This window comes from Hypanus sabinus, chromosome 25, assembly GCF_030144855.1.
Source record: "Hypanus sabinus isolate sHypSab1 chromosome 25, sHypSab1.hap1, whole genome shotgun sequence".
NCBI classification, from domain to species: Eukaryota; Metazoa; Chordata; class Chondrichthyes; order Myliobatiformes; family Dasyatidae; genus Hypanus; species Hypanus sabinus.
In genome coordinates this window covers 22,607,988-22,630,944 of record NC_082730.1, presented here as the reverse complement: position 1 = coordinate 22,630,944, position 22,957 = coordinate 22,607,988, and the positions used below count along the sequence as shown (strand labels likewise).

General features: G+C 42.6%; 1 protein-coding gene across 1 annotated transcript in view; it reads right to left on the bottom strand.

Moving 5' to 3' along the window:
• Nucleotides 1-22,750, bottom strand: part of wnt2bb (wingless-type MMTV integration site family, member 2Bb) — a 128,906-nt gene extending 106,156 nt beyond the window's left edge. The window contains exon 1 of the mRNA XM_059950295.1: nucleotides 22,658-22,750. The gene's annotated coding sequence lies outside the window, so the exon portion shown is untranslated. The remainder of the gene's footprint in view (nucleotides 1-22,657) is intronic.
• Nucleotides 22,751-22,957: the final 207 nt, after the last annotated feature.

The following is a 22,957-nucleotide window of genomic DNA, read 5'->3' as shown; positions in this document are numbered from 1 at the left end:
CAATATGCCTTGATCAGATGTTTTTCCTAACCTAAACTGAAAAGGGTAGGTGTTGGTTTTGTGCGTAACTTCCAACAATGGCTGTTGGCACCCACTTGGCCCACTGTATACAATGGACAAGGGATCTCAAGCCTAAGTGAGCAGCCTAATGCTGTGCCAAAGGCAATACAGACCTCCTCTGACACAGCATTAAGTCATACTCAGACCCCTCGAGAGGATTCTATTGATTCCTAAAAGACAATACCAGTCGTTGTATGACACTGACATCTAGAGGAACAAATAGAGAGATATAATTATCTTCTACCACTTGACTGCTAATAATCTGAATGTTGAAATTGTTGCAGATTGCAAGGACCTTGCAAGCACAAAATACCTCAGTTTCTCAAAAACATGGCTGAACACTTACATACAATGCACTGCCTATGAAATTACTGTGTGTTTTGTTGAATCCATTAAGTAGACATTGTCCTTGATGTCAGCTTCAGGCAGGAGAGTCAAACGGTATAAAAGTACAATAAAACTGGATGTTATACTTTCTTTTTTTTCACTGCCATAATGACAAAGAAACCTTGCAAATTTTAAGATATTCCTTGACATTGGGATGTCCTGGAGTGTTTCACAGTCAAAGATGCACTCTCTGATTTGTAATCACCGTTGTGATATTAAGCAGGAGTTCTTTAGCAATTCAATGGATTCCCAGCTAAAGTAGCTGTTTTATCATAGTAGCAAGGATAAGATCTTGCCAGTAAATTACAACAGCCCAAGGCAGTATCATAAGGAACCAAGCCAGGTAAGCAGATAACAGGACAGGGTGACTAAAAGCTTGTATAAGGATGTGTTTAATGGATAGGGCTTAAAGAAGAAGAGCTGGTTGGGTGGGGAGATAGTCTTAAAGTGGAGTTTCCGGAGCCAAAATGGCTGTAACTCAGCTGTGGGTGGAGGAAGCACAGGACACCCAGGATGGTGTATGAGTCAAGCTCTTGAAGGCAAAGAATATAATTTCTTTTCAGAAAGAACTCAGATGGGTGGCATGGCGGCGCAGCAGTTTGCTAAAATGCGTTACAGTGCCAGCTCTGAGCTCAGGTTCGATTCCTGCTGCTGCCCGTTAGGGGTTTGTACCAGCTGCCCTGGTTTCCTCCCACATTCCAAAGACGTACAGTTAGTGTTAATGAGGTGTGGGCGTGCTGTGCTGGCACCGGAAGCACGGTGACACTTGTGGGCTGCCCAGCACAATCCTCGCTGATTTGATTTGACCCATATGACGCATTTTACTCTATGTTTTGATGTACTCGCAACAAATAAAGCTAATCTTAAAAAAAGCTATGGTGTGGACAATACCTCACTAAGTTTTCATTTCTATTTTTGCACTACTTATTTAATTCAATTACTATTTGTATATATATATAAAATATATATGCACACACACTTACTGTAATTCAGTTTTTTCTATTATCATCGATTGCATTGAACTGCTGCTGCAGAGACACCAAATTTCATGACCTATGCCTGTAATATTAAACCTGATTCTGATTCTAACATCCTTATTTGTAACATTTTATGAAATTGACGCCACGTTCTGACCATTTGAGAAGGAAAGCCAAAGAGGGGAATGAATGATGCATAAAATTGCTGAGCTATTTAATGCTATGGGCATACTTAGCTGATTGACGTATACGGACAATCTAGGCACTGAAAACAATGTCAAGCTTTCATCAAATAACTGATAGATTATGTGCAGGAGTGGGCGCAGCCAAAGCAGACAGCTGCTGCTGAGTTAGTCTTATGAGATCCCGAGCTTAGAATACAAATAAAGGGACGCAGTTATTCCCTGGCTGGTCAAGTCTGCTGGGAATAGAACCGTAACAAAACCTGTTTTAGGATTGTTCAATCTAACCGCAGTGTATTCTTCCAGACACCAGGGGGTGGAATACTAGGAATATTTCTGTATAATTAGCAACTTACCCTGAAGATCAATAATCTCTGTTTATGACTAATGTAACCCACCAGCCTTGGCTACAGCTAACAGATTTCTCAAGCTGGCAGCTGTGGCTCAGTGGGTTGCATTCACACCTCTGAGAACAGCATGTGACTCCTCGGCTAACACTCCCTGGATGTAGACAGGGTGATGAGCTGTTGGACTGATGTCTTTTATATGAGCTATTAAATTGATTTGCTGCCTACTGTCTTAGGTGGACCCTTAAAAATCCCATTGCAATAACTTAAAGAAGAGCACGCTGGCCAATATTTATTCAGCCAAAACTGCTAAAGATCAGATTACCTGATCACCACTTTCCGTGGGAGTTTGCTGTGACCAGATTGACTGATTTTCTGGTGATAGTGGTATTAACTGCTTTGTAAAGGCAGCTCATGAAAGGCACTATAACAATTTAAGTTTTTGAAACAGAAGTGACTCAAAGATAATGTGTTTTAAGACTTAAAGATATTAATAAGCGCACAAACATTGCTTTACAGTATGTCTGTGTATGTTCAAAATTCAAAGTAAATTTATTATCAAAGTATGTATATATCACCATATACTATCCAGAGATTAAGTTTCTTGCAAAGAAAGACAGTAGAATTAGCAAAAAACTGCACAGAAAGACTAACAACCAATGTGTAAAATAAGACAAACTGTGCAATTACAAAAAAAAACAAATAAATAAATAGATATATAGATAGAAAGATAGAGATAGAGAGAGAGTGATAAATAAATAGGAAGACAGATGAACAAACAAATAAATGTATAAATAATACTGAGAACATGGGTGCAAGGTCCTTGAAAGTCCAAAGGTTGTGGAAACAGTTCAGCGTTGAGGTGAGTGAAGTCATTCATGTGGTTCAGGAGCCAGGTGGTTGTAGGTTAATAACTGCTCCTGGAGCTGCTGCTGTGAGACCTCGGGCTCCTGCACTTCCTTCGCAATGGCGGCAGTGAGAAGGAAGTGTGGTCTGGATGGTGAAGGTCCTTGATGATGGATGCTGCTTTCTTGTGGCAGCAGCTCAATGCTGGGGAGGACCTTTTACTGTGAAGGACTGGGCTATATCCACTACTTTTTATAGGCTTTTAGACAATAGACAATAGCTGCAGAAGAAGACCATTCAGCCCTTAGAGCCTGCACCGCTATTTTGAGATCATGGCTGATCAATTACTATCAATACCCGGTTCCTGCCTTGTCCCCATATCCCTTGATTCCCCCATCCATAAGATACCTATGTAGCTCCTTCTTGAAAGCATCCAGAGAATTGGCCTCCACTACCTTCCAAGGCAGTGCATTCCATACCCCCTCAACTCTCTGGGAGAAGAAGCTTTTCCTTAACTCTGTCCTAAATGACCTACCCCTTATTCTCAAACCATGCCCTCTGGTACTGGACTCTCCCAGCATCTGGAACATATTTCCTGCCTCTATCTTGTCCAATCCCTTAATAATCTTATATGTTTCAATCAGATCCCCTCTCAATCTCCTTAATTCCAGCGTGTACAAGCCCAGTCTCTCTAACCTCTCTGCGTAAGACAGTCCAGAAATCCCAGGAATTAACCTCGTGAATCTACGCTGCACTTCCTCTACAGCCAGGATGTCCTTCCTTAACCCTGGAGACCAAAACTGTACACAATACTCCAGGTGTGGTCTCACCAGGGCTCTGTATAAATGCAAGAGGATTTCCTTGCTCTTGTACTCAATTCCCTTTGTAATAAAGGCCAACATTCCATTAGCCTTCTTCACTGCCTGCTGCTCTTGCTCATTCACCTTCAGTGACTGATGAACAAGGACTCCTAGATCTCTTTGTTTTTCTCCCTTACCCAACTCTACACCATCCAGATAATAATCTGCCTTCCTGTTCTTACTCCCAAAGTGGATAACCTCACACTTATTCACATTAAACGCCATCTGCCAAGTATCTGCCCACTCACCCAGCCTACCCAAGTCACCCTGAATTCTCCTAACATCCTCATCACATGTCACACTGCCACCCAGCTTAGTATTATCAACAAATTTGCTGATGTTATTTTTATGCCTTCATCCAAATCGTTAATGTAAATGGTAAACAGCTGTGGTTCCAATACCAAGCCCTGTGGCACCCCACTAATCACCACCTGCCATTCCGAGAAACACCCATTCACCGCTACCCTTTGCTTTCTATCTGCCAACCAGTTTTCTATCCATGTCAATGTCTTCCCCCCCGATGCCCTGAGCTTTGATTTTACCCACCAATCTCCTATGTGGGACCTTATCAAATGCCTTCTGAAAATCGAGGTACACTACATCCCCCGTCTAACTTCCTGGTTACATCCTCGAAAAACTTCAACAGATTAGTCAAGCATGATTTACCCTTGGTAAATCCATGCTGGCTCAGCCCAATCCAATCACTGCTATCTAAATATGCCGCTATTTCATCCTTAATAATGGACTCTAGCATCTTTCCCACCACCGATGTCAGGCTGACAGGTCAATAGTTCTCTGTTTTCTCCCTCCCTCCTTTTTTAAAAAGTGGGATAACATTAGCCATTCTCCAATCCTCAGGAACTGATCCTGAATCTAAGGAACATTGGAAAATGATTACCAATGCATCCGCAATTTCCAGGGCCACCTCCTTTAGTACCCTAGGGTGCAGACCATCTGGACCTGGGGATTTGTCAGCCTTCAGTCCCATCAGTCTTCTTATCACCGTTTCCTTCCGAATGTCAATCTGTTTCATTTCCTCTGTTACCCTATGTCCTTGGCCCATCCATACATCTGGGAGATTGCTTGTGTCTTCCTCAGTGGAAACAGATCTAAAGTACTAATTAAATTCTTCTGCCATTTCTCTGTTTCCCATAATAATTTCACCCAATTCATTCTTCAAGGGCCCAAAATTGTTCTTAACTATCTTCTTTCTCTTCACATACCTAAAAAAGCTTTTGCTATCTTCCTTTATATTCCTGGCTAGCTTGCGTTCATACCTCATTTTTTCTCCCCGCATTGTCTTTTTAGTTAAGTTCTGTTGTTCCTCAAAAACTTCCCAATCATCTGACCTCCCACTCACCTTAGCTCTATCATATTTCCTTTTTTTTTAATGCTATGCAATCTCTGACTTCCTTTGTCAACCACTGTGGCCCCTTTCCCCCCTTTGAATCCTTCCTTCTCTGGGGGATGAACTGATTTTGCACCTTGTGCATTATTCCCAAGAATACCTGCCATTGCTGTTCCACTGTCTTTTTTGCTAGGCTATCCGTCCAGTCAACTTTGGCCAGCTCCTCCCTCATGGCTCCATTGTCTCCTTTGTTCATCTGCAACACTGACACCTCCGAGCTGCCCTTATCCTTCTCAAATTGCAGATAAAAGCTTATCATATTGTGATCACTACCTCCTAATGGCTCTTTTACTGCGAGATCGCTTATCAAATCCTGTTCATTACATAACACTAAATCCAGAATAGCCTTGTCCCTGGACAGCTCTCGTACAAGCTGTTCCAAGAATGCATCCCGTAGGTACACTACAAACTCCCTATCCTGTGGTCCAGCACCAACCTGATTCTCCCAGTTCACCTGCATGTTGAAATCCCCCATAACTACTGTGACATTACCTTTGCCACACGCCAATGTTAACTCCCTATTCAACTTGCACCCAATATCCATGCTACCGTTTGGTGGCCTGTAGACAACACCCATTTTGGTCCTTTTGCCCTTACTGTTCCTCAGTTCTATCCACACAGACTCTACTTCTCCTGACCCTATGTCCCCCCCTTGCAAAGGACTGAATCTCATTCCTCACCAACAGGGCCACCCCACCCCCTCTGCCCACATTTCTGTCCTTATGATAGCACGTATACCCTTGTACATTCATTTCCCAGGTCTGATCTCCCTGTAGCCATGTCTTCGTTATCCCAACAACATCATAGTTACCCATTTGCACCTGAGCTTCAAGCTCATCCGCCTTATTTCTGACACTTCGTGCATTCAGATATAGAATTTTTAACCCATTTCTCCTCTCTCTGTTTGAATCGCTGCCTATTGTGCTTAACCCAGCTCCCCGAACTCCCATCGGGCTATACGCCCCTAGAATTTTGTTGTCCTTCCTAAATTTACTTATTCTTTCAACACATTTAACTCCATGTTCCGTCAGACCATCCCTCTGTACATGAGTCCTCCTTATCACTTGTTCCGCCCCACCTTCCTCTACTACACACTTAATATTCCGGAACCAATCATGGGCATTGGTGTTTCCATATCTAACTCAAGAAATGAGACAGGAACCATAGATTTGTTGTACCTAAATAAAATAATATTTCACCGGTCATCAGATTTATGGGTTGCACATAAGCCTCTAATGATCTGATAAATGATACCACTCTGGTCCTTCCAGATGTAAGTATGGTTCAACTCAGGGAGGCAGGGCTTTGAAATCATTAAACCCACACCAGGAGAAAACTTTAGAGATTTCCCCTTGTTGGGGGGAAGAAAATTTACTTAGTGTATTTCATCCACCAGAGGTGGTGTTAATCTGAGGTTTGTACAACCTTGTAAGAAAACATAAATTCTGAAGGTTTAATGGGGAACCATTCGGTTTACGGCAGCTTCCTTCTAGAACCAAGGTCACCCAAATCTCAGTAGTCTAGCATGAAGGTGGCACTTTTATTTGCCCATGCTGAGAGGTCAAACCATAGTTGACTTATTTACTGAACAATATTAGAGATGAACCTTCTATTTAATGCCCACAAGGTCAACCTGAACCTGCCACACCACATGTCCTCCAAAATAAGGGTTCATAGTGAGAGCCTGGAAAATCAAGCTGCTTTCCCAATCTGGAGAACTGAATCACCTTTTAAAGAAAGTCAGCACCACCTTACAATTTGTCACCACAGCTGGATGAGGAAAAGGGTATCTGATGTTCAAGCCTTCAAACCAAGCATTAACTTCAAGGTCCCTGGATAGCAGGGGCCTGCACTCCTATATGCTCTGAAACTTGGTCAATCAAGGTAATGGAATAATGCCACCGATGCAGCCTCTGCAAAACTCTCCAAATTTACAGGAAGAAGTAATGAATCAATGTCAGCATCCTCTCCCAGGCCTGCATCCCCAACACTGAGGCTCTAGTTAATCAGCTCAGGTGGGCAGGATATAATATTCCACACAATTTATTTATTAGTGTGTTTATCTATCTATCTATCCATCTATTTATTGATTTATTGTAATTAATAGTGATTTTTTGCAATATGACTTATGATTTATTTGATTTATTTGCTGCCACAAAACATCAAATTTCATGGCACATGTCAGTAATAATAAACCTGATACTGCTGATCCTTCTTGCTTACCCAACAGCAGGCATTCTATCCTGAGCTTTGTCATGAGAGGAAATTGCCCCGTGAGCAGGGCTGACGATTCAACAAGATGAGGAGAGAATCCTTGAAGAAGTGCCTCATCCCCAGTGACTCCTGAGAATGCCCGGGCCATTGCAACATAAGTTGAAGCCTCAGCACCCGGGCTGCGATTGAGAAACCTGGATGCATGCATCACGAACTCATAGTGGCTGCATAAATGGTGGAAGGAGCACACCGCATCTGCCACCACTTGTCTTTCTGTGGACATGTTCACAGCTCCAAGTCACTTGGAATGCACAAAACTGGAGGGAAGTAAATCATCCTTAACTGGGTGGGACTGCCTAAGAAGATAAGAACGAGAAGAATCAAAGGCACTATTTGAAGAAAAGCCTGGGGACTGCTCCCTGATGCACTCAACCAATACCTCAAAGACATAGTTTGACCACTTACATTTGACTTTTTGTAGGGGTTTGCAAGGCTTGAATTGGCTGCTGTACATCCTACTTTACAATCAGAATACTTCACTGACAGGAAAGGATTCCACATAAATGTTTCTCCTTCCTGTTCTATTCATAGATGACTAGTTATTACATACTATCTAGATATAGTAAGTTAATTGATGTACAGTTAGGATTTCTTTTGGACCTACTGCTGCTGGAATGTTGTAAACTGGAGTTTAACACAAAGTAATAGTAATTTGGTACATTCCAATGGAATTTTGGTTGTGCACCAAAGCAACACTGAAATTTGCTGCCGGCAAATGCAAATATAAGATTTTTATATATATGCAAAGAATAATTTTGCTTCAAAATCCTTTATTATATATCTTTAAGATATTGTTAATACATTTTCTTAAAACCTTTGTGTTTCTTTCTCAGTTTTTACCATCATCTTATATGTTCCCATCTTGATTCTGTGAGATCTTTGAAATGTTAATTAAAAATTGTAATTTTAGCTCTCTGGCTTAAAGGCTGAAAATTCTTCAATGTGATTGGTTGTCCAACCAGTTTGATGACAGTATTCTTGCTGGAATGCTGACAACTTGACACTAACTGATGTAAAAGAAATCCGTGCTGTGGATTAGCTAAATCTTCTGTGACAGGTTCATTTGAAGTCTAAAAAAAATGAGCATCTTCATTTCCCCGTTGACTGCATACTCCAAGCCATTATTGGTTTGGTCAATCTTGAAGATAGCTTTTCACACCTAATGAATGATTCTCTCCTTTATTAAGCTTTTCCCAATCTATATGTTCAAATTTCTTTGCATTTGAAAAATCTTAATAGGATAGTTTCATTGGCTCTTCTCTAAGGATGAAGTCCAGTTTTTATCCACTTCTTCAATGGTGGTGAAGGCAAGTACTAACAGAGTAAAGTATTATCTTTACTTTATAATTCAAAGCCTTTAAAACCTGGGAATTTAAAAAATGTCAATGTATTTTGATCTATTATACATGATTATAATTAACTATTTAATTATCTAGCTATCATTTTATTTCCCCATCTGTCATTGTAATTCTCCAACTAAATATTGATTGATTTATCCTTTCACCTTTCAATGCAATGATCAATTTCCATACTGTATCTGTTTACTAACTATCTGGCTATCTATTAATCTGTTTATCAATCTGATAGTTACTAATGATGTTTTTTTAAATTTTTCAACTACCCTGTTAACTGCTTCTGATTTATTTTTTCCCTTCCTGCCTGAAAAGAAATATTTATCCTATGTCAGCACAGCACTTTTCCAGTATGATACCATTCTCCCAATCTCAGCATCACTCTCTCCCAGTCTCAGTGTCTCTGCCCCAGACTCAGTGCTCTTTCTCACTCTTGGTGTTACATCATTCCCCAGTGGTCATTCATCACTCTCCTGGTGTCAGCGTCACTCGTAGTTTCAGTGTTAATCTCTCTCAGTGTCACACCATTCTACCGTGCTGTGCCATCACTCTCTATTACCACGATACCACTCTCTCCCAATGTTGGAGCCACTCTCTCTTCACTCAGTTTCAGTGCCAATTTCAATCAGTGAGTATATTTATTGTCAGCATCCTGCTCCAACATTCCTTATTTAGCTTCACCCCACACACACTGACATGTACATCAATGGACAGAAATAAGGGGAACAGACTGGAGAGTGAGGGGTATATTTCTAGAAACAGACAGGGACACTCTGGAGCATCGGAAGGATGATAGTGAGGGTAGGAAAGAAAATGACAGTAAAGGTGGATGATAGATAGAGGGACGATAGAAGAAATAGAGAGACATAGTGGGTGAGAAAGACAACAAGAGAACAGTGGAGGGAGGGTGAAATCAGGTAAAGAGGATTTCAATATCATTTGGAAATAGTAAACACACACAAAGGCATAAAATGGTAGACTTTAGACAGCCATACAACATGGCAAACAGGCCCTTCAGCCCAACCTCTCCATACTGACCAAGATGTTTAAACTAATCCATTTGTCTGCATTTGGTCCATATCATCCTAGATCTTTTCATTTCATGTACCTGTTGAAAGGTTACTTTAAGTATCAAAATTGTACCCACACTAGACCTTCCTGTGACAGCTCATTCCATTTACCCCATGTGGAAGTGTTGTCTGTCAGGTCCCTTTTAAATCTTCCCCCTCTTGCTTTAAACCTATGCCCACTACATACCATGGTCTGTACCTATTGGCTCTGTGGTGAAAAAGGCACAACAGCATCTCTTTCACCTCAGACAATTGAAGAAGTTTAGTATGCCCCCCCCCCATTTCTATGAACTTTCTATAGGGGCACAATTGAGGGCATCCTGACTGGCTGCATCACCGCCTGGTATGGGAACTGTACCTCCCTCATTTGCAGGATTCTGCAGAGAGTGGTGTGGACAGCCCAGTGCATCTGTAGATGTGAATTTCCCACTATTCAGGACATTTACAAAGACAGGTGTGTTAAAAGGGCCCATAGGATCATTGGAGACCCAAGTCACCCCAACCACAAACTGTTCCAGCTGTTACCATCTGGGAAACGATACCACAGCATAAAAGCCAGGACCAACAGGCTCCAGGACAGCTTCTTCCACCAGGCCATCAGACTGATTAATTCATGTTATTATATGTTATATAGACTGTCTTGTTGAACATTTATTATAAATCACTATAAATTGCATATTATTATAAATTACAAGAAATTGCACATTATACATTTAGACGGAGACATAATGTAAAGATTTTCACTCCTCATCTATATGAACAGTGTAAGTAATGAATTCAATTTAATTCAATTCAACTCTAGTTTTAGAATCCTCTGCCCTGGGAAAAAACTGTGACCATCCATCTTATGTTTGCCTCTGTGACCAAGCGCTCTGGAGGTACAGGAGCATCAGGGCCAGGAGAGCCAGACTGGGTAACAGCTTCTTCCCTCAGGCGGTGAGACTAATGAATACCCTGCCACCGCCGAGGTCTCGTCACTTGGGCAGTGAGTTGCGTACCGTTCAGTGTTTATCTGTGTTGTGCACTAATGCGCTTTGAATTATATTTTAATAAATTATTTGTGGTAATATTTAGTTTTATGTGCTGTTCGTGTGTACGTTTTGTACTGCACTGTGGTCCATAAGACCATAAGATACAGGAGTTGTTTTTATAGGGTTTTTTTTGCTTATTTTAAGTTAATTATTCAATAGACATATAAATATACACACACTTACTGTAATTCAGTTTTGTCTCTATATTTATTTATTATTGTACTGTTGCCAAAAGTTAACAAATTTCACAACAAATGCTGGTGATATTAAACCTGATTCTGATTCTGATTTGGCCCATCAAGTCTGCTCCACCATTTCATCATGACTAATCCATTTTCCTCTCAATCCCAATCTCCTGCCTTCTCCCCATAACCCTTTATGCCCTGACTAATCAGGAATCAATCAACCTCTGCACTAAATATACCTTGGACTCCACAGCTACCCAGGGCAACAAATTCCACAGATTCTCCATTCTCTGGCTAAAGAAATTCCTCTTCATCTCCGTTCAAAATGGACGTCCCTCTATTCTGAGGCTGTGCCCTCTGGTCCTAGACTACTCCACCATAGGAAACATCTAGAGGAACTTTGTTTCATTTGATTGTGTGTGTGTGTATGTATAGATATATAATCAGATGACAGTAAGCTTGAACTTGAAACATATGCTAGTGGGCGGGGCAGCTGACCACTCCAGTTGCCTCTCATATGCAGATAAGTGGTGAAATTTGGCTGGGGGAGCTGATGAGAATGATGGGAGACAGGGCTACAGGGAAACTTAGTGGGGAAAAGAATTGTTCTGTGAGCTCTGAAGCCAGCCTTGGCTTCTTTCTCTGTCATAAAGAAATATGGGATGTTGCAAAGTGAGTTGAAGGGGAGGGTTGCTTTATTTTTGATTTGGCCGAGAACCCACTCAGGTCCCAGCTGCTACAATTCAACCTGCACCTCATAAAGGGCATTGACTTACTAACCTCATTGTTGGATGGGAATCAGCTTCTCCGTTCTGTACAGGACTGTGATCAGCTGTTGGACTGTACAGGGCAATTGGACCGTTGCAAATAGCCTGAAGTCCAAACGCCTCCCACTGCTGGTAATATAATCCCATTCACAGCTTTCCCTGGCTCAGGGAAGGAAATAGAAATAGGCCACAAATCTGATCTGGGCTAAACCCAGTCCGTGATGGCCATGGACTATTGTTACTGTAATACTGGACAGAACTTGAGAGAGAAGGCTCAAGGTTGGGTGGGGGGTGGTGGTGGTGACGGACAGGGTGAGAATTGCAACCAGTCAGGGAGCTTGACTGACAGTGTGAATGGTGGAGCCCCGGACAGTATTGAAGAACAGAGGGACCTCGGGCTACAGCTGCATTTTATCTATGCGCCAGAGGATGCATCCTATCTGAATGCATTACAGCTTGGGATGGGAACTGCTCTGCATGTGACTGCACAAAACTGCAGTGTTGTGGACTCAGCTCAGCATGTCACAGAAAGCAACCTCCCCTCCACGGACTCTGTCTACACTTATGCTGCCTTCGTTAAGCAGTCAGCGTAATCAAAGACGCGCGCACACACACACACACACACACACACACACACACACACACACACACACACACACACACACACACACACACACACACACACACACACACACACACACACACACACACACACACCAGGTCAGGCAGCATCTATGGAAAAGAACGAACAGTCAATGTTTGGGGCCCTTCTTCAGGACTGAGAAGGAAGGGGAAAGATGTCAGATTAAAAAAGGTGGGGGGGCAAAGGGGAAAAGGGCTAGCTGGAAGGTGGTAGGTGAAGAGCTGGAGAAGAAGGTATGTGATAGGAGAGAAGAGTGGGCCACAGGAGAAAGGGAAGGAGGAGGGGAGCCAGCAGGAAGTTGTAGGTGAGAAGAAGTAGAAGGTTGGAGTGGGAAATAGACCGGGGGGGGGGGGCGGATTCTGAATATTCTTCCTCCTTCTCCCCCCCACTAGGCAAAGATACAAGAGCCTGAAAGCATGTACCACCAAGCTCAAGAACAGCTTCTACCACACTGTTCTAAGATGATTGAATGTTTCCCTAGTACAATAAGATGGACACTTTTTCTTATAATCTACCCCGTTATGATCTTGCACCATACTGTCTACCTGCACTGCACTTTCCTAATACCGTAGTCCTCTACTCTTTTGTTGTACTACTTCGATATGGGTGGCAGGACAGAGGTACGTCTCTACCAAAGGAGGTTCAAGGTGCTCCTTCCCTCCACCAGCCTGTGGGTCACCCTTGGGCAAGGTGTATTACCTGCTTAGCCCCCCGATCAGGGTCACGTGAAGCCAAGGGAGCAGGTGGTGGATGGTCGTAGGAGCAGCTGGTGCATAGTACAAGTCCCGGCAAACCACTGACGCCAGGCAGACAATCTCTGAAGAGTACTGCTAATGGCTGGGGTCACTGGTCTTGTGAAGACACTGGCCAGAAGAAGGCATGGTAAGTCACTTCTGTAGAAAAAATTGCCAAGGACAATCATGGTCAAAGACCATGATCACCCATGTCATTTGACATGGCACATAATGTTGATGATGTCAATGTAATGAATTGATCTGTATTGATGGCATGCCAGTCCGGGTTTTCACTGAACTTTGTTACATGCGACAATAATTAACAGATTTGATAATTTACCGATTTTCATACTTTACTGAAAGCGGAGGCAATGCAATGAAGTACACTGGCCTTAATCAGTCAGAATCCTGAGAGCGTGAGCTGGGACGTCATGCTGCAACTGTACAATTCATTGGTAACTGCACAATAGTTCTGGTCACCCTGCTCTAGGAAGGATGTCAGTTATCTGGAATGAGAGCAGAAACAATTCATAAGGATGTTACTATGACAGGAAGGCTTGAACTTTTAGGAGGGGCTGAAAGACAGAGAGACTTTTCTATAGAGCTGAGGAAGTTGAGGGGAGAGAGGTATATAAAATCATGAGGGGTATAGATAAGGTGGATTACCTCAGTCATTCTCTCAGGGAAGGGGAATATAAAACTAAAGGATATGTATTGAGGTGAGAGGGAAAGATTTAAAAGGGAACTTTTTCACATAGAGGACAGTGGAACCAGCTGTCAGACGACTCTGAAGAGGAGAATGCAATTCTTCTTCTTCTTAAACTCATCACACCTACTGGGGCATAGGGCTGCTGACAGTAGCTCATCCAGAGACCCCTGTCCTGCGACAGTCTTTCAAGTTTCCCCCGGGGTGTAGTCTACTTTCTCATCTTCTAAGCCGAGATCCTTCCACTCATGTGAATGAGGTATTTGGTACCTGTCTGTACCTCTGTTTTTTTACCCCTTTTAGGGGATGATGCTGCTAGTCCCATGCCCAACCCTCCTCCATTTCCAGCTGGACTTGGGACCTTCCATGGTGGATGTTGCGGGTACAATTACAGTTCATAAAAGACATCTGGACAGAAAATGTTTGGAGGGGTGTGAACCAAACACAGGCAAATGGAACTAGCTCAGCAAGGCACCTTGGTGTAAGGCCCGTTTTCCATGCTGGTACAAGCAGGTACAAGCAGAGGACAGGCAGGGTAAGACAGAGTGGGAGAAAGTTACACTGGCTGAGAATCCATCAACAATTTGATACAAAATTCTCATTCTTATTTTCAAATCCTGAGCTTGAGTGCTGAGCTCCTCCAGCATTTGTTGTGGTTTACTCTGGATTTCTATCATCTGCAGAATCTCCTGTGTTTCATATCCTTCAGTGGCTCTGCCTTCCAAGTTTATATATCTCCAACTTTCAAGGTCTCAGAACTTGTCCATTTGGACTTACCATATCCACTTGGTCCCACCATTATCAGCTGTGTCTTTGACAATATTAAGGTCTGGAATTCCCTCCCTAAACCACTCTCACCTCCACTGTTGGTCCTCAGAATAATCTTTTTGCCAAGTTTAGGATCACTTATTCAGTTTCAGATTCAGTTTATTGTCATTTATAAACCACAAATACAATGCAGTTAAAAAATGAGACAACTTTCTCCGGAATGATATCAGGAAAAAGCACAAAACAGACCACACAAGAAAAACCACATAACGTTTGGTAATCCCCAATCCAGAGTCCAGAGAGGCTGCTGCGTATCGATATCGCGCTACCGTCTTAGCACGTTCCCCGGAAAGGAACTACAAACCCATCAGACAAACCTAAAGCTACAAGACCTACACAAAACCACATAGTTACATATAGTTATAGTCAACATATAGTTTCAACAGTGCAGACAATACCATAATTGATAAAAGACTAACTGACAAAGACCACATAATTATAACACATAGTTTCAACAGTGCAAAGAAATACCGTAATGTGATAAAGAGCAGTCCATGGCACGGTTTAAAAGAAAGTCACAAAGTCCTGACAGCCCATCATCTCACGCAGACGGTAGAAGGAAGAAAAACTCTTCCTGCCATGAACCTCCAGCGCCACAGCTTGCCGATACAGCACTTTGGGAGCTCCGACCACAGCCAACTCCGAGTCCGTCTGAAAACTTCGAGCCTCCGACGCTGAGCGCCATCTCTGCCGGACGCTTCGACCCCGGCACCGGCCGCCAAGCAACAGGCAAAGCTGAGGATTCGGGGCCTTCCTCCCGGAGATTTCTCCGATTGTACAGTAGCAGCGGCAGCGAAACAGGCATATCAAAAGTTCCACCAGATGTTCCTCCGTGCTTCACACGTCCGTCTCCATCAAATCAGGATTGTACACAGCCCCTTCTTACAGATAACAGATATTCATTCCTGGAGTGGCCGCTGCGCGCTGCATCGCGCCACCACCTTAGTACCTTCAAGCGGACCTGTGCATCAGACTTAATTCTGATCCTGTGGAGCACCATGGCTAATGCTGAAGGAGTTATATAAGCAGGTTACTTTTGTACACCATGCACAGAGGTTAACATTATTTAAGTATCTGTAACATGGGGAGTTTTGGATAATGACATTGATGGATCTGGATAAATTAGGATTTAAACAATGAGACTAATTCTAATTCAAAGTATTTTCCAGATCTGATTTAAACTGAAAGCGTATAATCATGGAATGCCCCAGTGAAGGGTTTTGGTCCAAAAGGCTGACTGTTTATTCCCTACCATACATGATGTATGAATTGTACAGATCCTCCAGCATTGTGTGTGTGTTGCTAATAATGGAATTCATCCTTGTGAAGAACTCTTGTTTTCTAGCAGGATAGAAAAATTAAAAAAAAAACAAAATTGTGCATCTTCAGTGAAAGTCGTCACCCTGACACAGTGATGTCAAGAAAATAACCTCTCCCTCAATGCTGCAAGAACGAAAGAGCTGGTTGACGACTACAGGAGGAACAGAGACCAGCTCACCCCTATTGACGTCAATAGATCTGGGGTTGAGAGGGTGAACGACTTTCTATAGGGGTACAATTGAGAGCATCCTGACTGGCTGCGTCACTGCCTGGTATGAGAACTGTACCTCCCTCAATCACAGGACTCTGCAGAGAGGGGTGCGGACAGCCCAGAGCATCTGTAGATGAGAACTTCCCATGATTCAGGATATTTACAGAAACAGGTGTGTAAAAAGGGCCTGAAGGATCATTGGGGACCCGAGTCACCCCAGCTACAAACTGCTCCAGCTGCTACCATGGGGGAAATGGTACTGCAGCATAAAGCCAGGACCAACAGACTCTAGGACAGCTTCACCCACCAGGCCATCGGACTGCTTAACTCATGCTGATACAACTGTGGATGATCCAAGATGGCGGTGCGATGCAGCTTGCAACGGCCACTCCGGAGCTGATTATCTGTTATTTGTGAAGTGGGGTGCCATTCGCAATCATAATCAATTGAAAACGGACGTGGGAGCCCAGAGGAACATTGGGAAATCTCCAGGAAGACCTTCTTCGTTGCTGCTGCTGTGAGGTCTGGGACTCTGCTGAGAAGAACGGGCCCCCAGTCCTCGGGGTCGCTTTGCCGATGGCCGTTGGCGGGTCCGTCTTAATACGCTTGGCAGAGGATGGTGCTCGGAGAAGCTGTGCCGGAGGGGATGGTCGTCGGCTCGGAGGTTCAACAGACTCGGAGTCCGCTGCGGTCAGGTCACTGTCGGTGTGTGCTGCGTCTGCAGGGTTGGTTTCGACGGAGCTTTCATTGTGTGCTGTGTCTGTGAGGCTGAGTTGGGCGGCGCCATGGAAGTCCATAGCGGGGGTAATCCCTTCTGCTGCCGACGTGGGATGGCGAGTCTGTCGGGACCCTGGGGACTTGTGGAAACTGGTGATTTCTTTTGAACTTTCAGTCCTTTAACATCTTTGGACTATTTTTACTGTGCCCATGGTCTGTTTTTTTAAAATCAATTATGCTATTGTTTGCACTGTTGTAACTATGTGGTTTCCTGCAGGTCTTGCAGCTTTAGTTTTTGGTCTTGTTTGTCTGGTGGATTTGGAGCTCCTTTCCGGGGAACGCACTAAGACGGTAGCGTGATATTAATACGCAGCAGCATCTCCGGACTCTGGATTGGGGATTGCCAAATGTTATGTGGATTTTCTGGTGTAGTCTGTTTTGTCATATGCTTTTGTGATATCATTCTGGAGGAACGTTGTCTCATTTTTTAATTGCATTGCATTTGTGGTTTCTAAATGACAATAAACTGAATCTGAATCTGATTTGTATTTCTATGCTATATTGACTGTTCTGTTGTACATACTATTTATTGCAAATTACTATAAATTGTACATTGCACTTTCGGATGGAGATGTTACATAAAGATTTTTACTCCTCATGTATGTGAAGGATATAAGAAATAAAGTCAATTAAATTCAATTCAATTCAATTCATGTCTTCAATCCGATTTTAGACCCAATTATGAAATCGCCTTCTTTGATATCAAACAATTGTTCCTTCTCTACTGTGTCAAGCATCAACATGATACAAACAGCAGCTTGCTCACAGATGTCAACAGATAAAGTTAGCTAATAAGAACTTCTTGCTCAACATCTTGGCTTGTAAGTGGGACATTCCTGACTTAGCGCAGTGTTTATAGTTTATACATTAGAACCGTTTGAGCTGTTGGAAGCTTATAGTGACCCATCTTTAGTTTTGGTCAAGATTCAACAAAATGTTTATGTCAATCTAAGCCTGGCAAACTTTCAATGTATTTAGTCAAAGAATTTGTAGCAGAATAACCATTTTTTTGGTTTGCTGGAGGAACCAGATTAACTCTACAAATCCAAAATTCAACAGGAACTTCAAAATGTGGGAACAAGTCCTTGACGGACATTGAAAACCTTAAGCTTTATAATGAGGCTTCCTGAAGCCAATGAACAGAGGCTGAAGGGATGATTAGAAACTTCTAGAAGACAGGTGAACATTGAAAGATCAGGGGACTTGAGGTGTGTGTATTTCCATAGGCTGCCACAGACCCATATAGTCAAGACAATCTAGGACAGGAAGAGGGGGGAAGAGGAAGGAAGGAAAGAGGAAGGGAGCAAAGAAGAAGTTTCTTGTGATGTTATTCATAACCTTAGTATATCCCTGTGATTTCAGTACAATTAAGTACCTTTGAAATGTCACTATGGTAACTTAGGAAGTGCAATTTGCACATATCAATGTACTGTAAACAGTAAAGTGAATAACCAGATAACCTGCATTTGTTAATGTCAATTGCGGGAATAGGTTTACTCTTGGCAACAGGGAGAACTTGCCGGCTGTCCTTGAAACTGAGCTAAGCGAGTTTCAGTATCTCATCCAAAAGATGGCACATGCCACAGTGAGGCCCTGAATTCTGATGCCAATGTACGGTATGGTAATGTCCATGTAGACAATGCCTATCATTCTGTCCTGGCCAATATTGTTGGTCGCCGCCACAAAAACTCATTGACATTTGTGACATATGATCTCCCACAAGAAAAACCATGCTGACCATCTCGAATCAGTCATTGCTTTTCCAAATGCAAATAAGTTCTATTTCCAAATGGAAATAAATAGACTAGATAACTACAATACACCTTTTACTGGCATTCCAAAGAAACTGGTTGACCAATTTCAGCTAACTTAAAACACCGCTGCTGGATTTTTAACTAGAACCAGGACGAGGGAGCATATCACCCCCACCCTGGCTACTCTACATTGGCTTCCTGTATCTTTTAGAATTGATTTTAAAGTTGTTTTGCTTGTTTTTAAAGCCCTTCCTGGAACCAGAGTGCATCACGTAATAGCTTTCATTTTATAATCCTGTTCGAGCTCTCAGATCTTCATCCTCAAGTCTTTTAAACTTAAACATCGTCCATCAAAAGATAATTGGCAGGTCAGCTTTTCTGAACTACATTCCCGAACTGAGGAATTCAATACCTAAAGCTATAAGGGATGCAGACTTAGTTGACCCTCTTAAACACCAGCACAAAACCTTTTTATTTAACCTTGTTTTTAACTAACATCTTTTATAATCATGTTAATTTTACTTTTTATTTTATAATACTTTTATCTTTAATTTACTTTCGTATTTACACTTCATCTCATTGTAAAGCACTTTGAACTGTATCATCCGTACGGAAAGTGCTCTATAAATAAGATATTATTATTAATATCTGTGAGTATCCTGGGATCCAGGCATACATTAAAACTCTTGCTCCTGAGCAGAACTTCAGCTGTTACCTTATCTGTATTTTAAGTAGAAGAAATGCAATACCTTAGGCAAATGGCTGAGCCTCAAATCCATTGTTACTTCACTCCCTGAATGTTCTAGGTTGATCTACAGCTGTTTAGCTTGGGGCAGGATGGTACATAGCAGACATGAAAGGCTTCCCTTCCATTCAGGTTAAACTGAAGCACGATTTGTCAGCTCATTTAAAAAGGAACTTTACAGGTCCCCTTGTTAACATTCCTTCCTCATTCACCACCTCTGAGGTTCTCATTATTCCTTAATTTTTAGAAATTTGTCCTGTATAAATCAGCTGTCATGTTTCCTACAATGCAACAGTGAATATATGCCAAAATTATTTTACTAAGTGTGAAGAAATTTGAAATACAAAAACATCAACTGGATGTCACCATCAAAGCTTCTTTCTCCAAAGGTTCGTGCAGTGACAGCTTTTTAGCTTGGGATTGATAGCGCTGTTGCTACTCAACAGATTCCTTCAGATATGCGGACTTCTTGCCTGGTCTAATAGAGAACATTGAGGACTCTGAGACAAAGAGTGTAAGTGTGACTTAGACTAAGTTGTCTCTGAGACAAAGCTGCAGAGGTCTAAGAGAGGGATTATCAACCAATGCAGGGAGGTCGTGTTAGAAGTGGATACTTAGACCAGCACTGGAGAACTCTGGTCATCGTCACAGGAAAAACCCTCCCACCATTGAGCATATTTACAAGGAGCGCAGCTACAAGAAAGCAGCATCCATCATCAAGGACCCCCACCATCTAGGCCATGCTCTCTTCCTGCTGCTGCCATTGGGAATGAGGTGTAGGAGTGTTAAGTCTCACAGCACTAGCTTATTACCAATCAACCATCAGGATCCTGAACCAGCGTGGATAACTTCACTCACACCAACTCTGAACTGATTCCACAACCTCTGGACTCACCTTCAAGAACTCTCCAACTCGAGCTCTCAATATTATTTATTTGTTTGCTTATCTGGCTGTCTGTTAGTTTATTTATTTGTTTACTTCTTTCTTTATTTGCATAGTCTTCTTTTGCATGTTGGCTGTTTGTCAGTCTTTCTGTGCTCATTGATTCTATTGTACCTCTTTGTTCTACTGTGACTATCTGCAATAAAATGACTCCCAGGGAAGCATATGGTGACATACACACACTTTGATAGTAAATTCACTTGCAACTTTGAACTTCCTTTGGAAACAGATAGGCTGAGGGGAAATATAATTGAGATGTATAAAATTATAACTGACTTTGACAAGGTGAACCAGAAAGACCTAATCCAATTAGCAGAAAGGTTAGAAATAGCTGGAAGGACTAAAGAAGAGTTACAGATTTTTTAAAAACTTCTGTATGAGTAGATGGGGGTCTGGAACTCACTGGCTGAACAGAAGTTGCAGGCAGAAACCCTCACCGTGTTTAAAAATATATCTGACTAAGCACTTGAAGTCCCATAATTCACCCACCCATAGAGCAGAAGCAGGGAAGTCCAATCAATCTAAAGAGCTCTTTTGTTGGCACGGACACCAGAGGCCATTTGGATTTATTTCCACGTTGTAAATTTCCATATATGTTTCTCATATTAAAGTAAAATTGGATGCATCAGATGTGCAAAACAACAAAGCTTTCTTTTCTAAGTAGAAAATTAATTTAGCAACCAGAATAATAGTGCCTTGACCAAGTTTTTAAATAATGTTCACACAAGGTAAAACAATGTGGTTTTTCTGAATTAAATGGAGTGAGTGAGAGGAGGCGATACCGCTGGGAGGCATGATAATAACACTGAGACTGTGCATAGAAAATAATATTAATAAATTGATGAAAACACTCTTAAACTAGATAACAACATTAAACTCCAGCAGAAGATAGAATAGTACACCTGCTCGTTAATGCAAATATCTAAACAGCCAATCTCATGGCAGCAACTCAATACATAAAAGCATGCAGACATGGTCAAGAGGTTCAGGCCAAACATCAAAATAGTTTAGAAACATGGTCTAAGTGAGTTTACTGTGCCAGCTGAGGCAGTTTGAGTATCTCAGAAACTGCTGATCTCCTGGGATTTTCACATATAATAATCTCCAGATCTTATGGAGAATGATATGAGAAAAAAAAATGTTGTGAGAGAGGTCAGAGGAGAATGGCCTGCCTGGTTCAATCAGACGGGAAGGTAGCAGTAACTCAGATAACTATATGTTACAACAGTGTTGTGCAGAAGAGCATCTCTGAATGCACAACATGTTGAACCTTGAAGTGGATGGGCTGCAGCAGCAGACCACGGACATACGCTCTGTGGTCACTTTATTAGGTACCGGAGACACCTAATAAAGTGGCCACTGAGTGAATGTGTTCAGTTTAGTGAAAACACAGCTGAAAACTCTGCAGTAGCATAGCCTAGGAGCTCAGAAGAGATTCCGCAGCTCTGTTTTGGTATTGGTCTTGGATGTGCCGGCTGATACAGAGATTGGGATATTATAACGGCTGTACTTTCCTTGTCGGAGTTGTGAGTGCAGCTCCCTCTCCTTACTTCAAAGGAACAGGGTGGAGGTGAGGGAAGGTTGTTGGGGGCTAGCATCAGTCCGAGCCCGTGAAGAGGCTCTGCATGCCGGTGGCCTGCACCCCTATCCTGCCATCGCACTGACCTTCACCTTGGGCCTCTGCCGCTTCAGGTACTCACCGTGCTTCCGGCACCAGCTTGGCGTCCGCACAGGGTTGACGTGTCATCAGCCAGTCGGGGGGGGGGGGGGTGGGGGAGGAGCTGCCCCGCAACACATGACTAGACTGATTCACGCTAATCGTCACAAATCCGCAAGCATTAATCATAAACACAACTGAAGGGCCAGAGACAATGCCACGCCATAAAAATAACTCCAGTCCCATCGGCTGAAAGTAATTGGATTCCTGTTTGTGCTATTATTCCACATACCCACCTACTCAATCCCATCACTGGGTCCCAACAATAGCTCCTACCAGCTTAGTTTGTGGTGAGTGTGATGATAAAGGATAACAAAAAAAACAACTGCTGGCCTGAAAACTAACCCAACTGTTGAACCCTTCCTGAGAACAAAGCTTGCAGTCCAGCCCCCAGCTATTCATTATGTCTGTCACCAGAGGCCTATGAGCACATTGTATAGTTACAGTAGGCACTACCGACTCCCTGGGATGCTGCTGGCAACTGGATTATGGATATCCATGTAATACCAATTTGAAACACAATGATGGCTTACGGGTTGACAGATTCCGACAGGAGTCAAGCAGCCAGGCATTTCAGCAGAAGTATGGCAGAGTTCAAAAGCTCTCACAACGTTCAGATGTCCAGCGGTCGGTCGCCAGGAAGTGGTGTCCCGTCGATTGCAAAATGCCATGCATTGCTGGATATTCATTCTTGCAGAAGCAAGCTGGCCGTGAGTTCCATGAAATCGCTGCATTTGCACATTAATTGCCCATTAATCTCGTCAGTCTGGTATTCAGCAGCACAACACTTCAAAGAGGAGATTGTTCCTGCAATGCCACTTAATCCATCTGCC